The sequence below is a fragment of the Neomonachus schauinslandi genome, chromosome X (genome assembly GCF_002201575.2).
Source record: "Neomonachus schauinslandi chromosome X, ASM220157v2, whole genome shotgun sequence".
NCBI lineage: Eukaryota > Metazoa > Chordata > Mammalia > Carnivora > Phocidae > Neomonachus > Neomonachus schauinslandi.
The window spans coordinates 100736306-100737939 of record NC_058419.1 but is presented as its reverse complement, the minus strand read 5'-3'; the positions used below and the strand labels follow the sequence as shown (position 1 = coordinate 100737939).

The window sequence follows — 1634 nt, the reverse complement described above, 5'->3', positions numbered from 1 at the left end:
AAATAAATAAATAAAATCTTTTTTAAAAAATCCATTAGTATTGTCCAACAAAGACAAAATACACCAAAAAATCTAGTTCTGTATTAAGTTAGGGGTCTCTGCAGGTTAGAGCAGGGACTGAATTCTAATTGCTTCTGTACAATAGATAAGAAAAAAAAGAAGTTTCATGTTCTAGCTTTGGAGTAGCTTCACTAAATGACTTTCATTAAAAAAAGTGACTGAAAGTAATAATCTTTGACTTAGAACAAATATTTAAGTTTTATAATAGAAATGTAAACAGAGCAATCATTTGCGATTTCTCAACATGTTCCTTCTTGCTGAAGGACATTTAACTAGTTTTGACCTATAGTCAGGATAAGCTTAGTGCACCCTCAAAATTTCCAACAATAAGGACCCACAGACAAGAAAGATAAGCCTTGACTTAAACCTTATTTGGCAAAGAGAAAACAAAGCGTGGCACCATTAAATTTCGAATGCTAAAGATTTTTTTTTTTTTTTTTGCTCTTAACTCAGGAAATCTTTAGAGAAGTCATTAGGGTTGACCTTCTTTTATTCTTTAACAGAATAAAACTCTTCTCTCTTTTAGTTGATGTGCCTTTTGTTCTGGACTCCAAAGTTGATGGACAAGTTGATATACAGTCACTATGAGTGTGGGGTGGGGGGCGTGGGGAACAAGAGGTGTGTAACTTACAATTGCCAATAAAGATATAACCTTTCTTTGTTGTGCATTTCACAAGCAGATTACATAACCTTTTGGGGATATGTCATCAGCACCAGCAACATATTTATTTTTTTAAGTTTTTATTTTTTTTTAAGATTGATTTATTTATCTGAGAGAGAGAGAATGAGAAAGAAAGCACAAGCCAGGAGGAGAGGCAGAGGGAGAAGCAGGCTCCCCGCTGAGCGGAGAACCCAACGCAGGGCTTGATCCCAGGACCCTGGGATCATGACCTGAGCTGAAAGGCAGACGCTTAACTGACTGAACCACCCAGGCGCCCCTAGTTTTTATTTTAACTCCAGTTAGTTAACATACAAAAATATGGAGCAGTTTGTGAATTTGCCTGTCATCCTTACACAGGGGCCATTCTAATCTCTGTAGCGTTCCCATTTTAGTCTATGTGCTGCTGAAGCAAGTACAACATATTTAAATAATATATGCTAACTGCCCAAGGATACATGGCTTTTTACTAAGTGTAGTTTGACTTAGGCTTTGTTGCTCCCCTTCTTTCCATATGATGGATAGAGAGGGAGGAAATGGGAGAGAGAGGCAGTGGTGACAGGAATGTTCTAGTAGGCCCGCTTGGAGAATGGCATGCATGTGCTCCCTGTTCATTGTCCCAACCCAGTACACACACCCACATTACATAAAAAGCCCCATGCAGATGAAAGGAGCTCTTTATGTTGCCTTAAAAAATGACATAGGAATTGTGTGTTTCTCAGTTGCATTTCCCCAGATTTATGTGCCCAAAGCCATGCAAAATTTCCAGGCCTTAGCCCACTCCAAACCCTCTTCATCCCCTGCTCTCCTGACATCATTTCCTTGTGAATCTACTACTGTGGAGGCTGTCACCTGGTTTCTAATGTTTTTCACCTTTAAGCCAAATCAAAAAGAACATTACACTGGAGAAACACCC

General features: G+C 38.7%; 1 non-coding gene across 1 annotated transcript; it reads right to left on the bottom strand.

Moving 5' to 3' along the window:
* Nucleotides 1–1033: 1033 nt before the first annotated feature.
* On the bottom strand, nt 1034–1137 carry LOC123323491. The gene has a single exon (XR_006539432.1). It is a non-coding gene; the product is annotated as a U6 spliceosomal RNA (small nuclear RNA).
* Between the last annotated feature and the right edge of the window lie 497 nt (nt 1138–1634).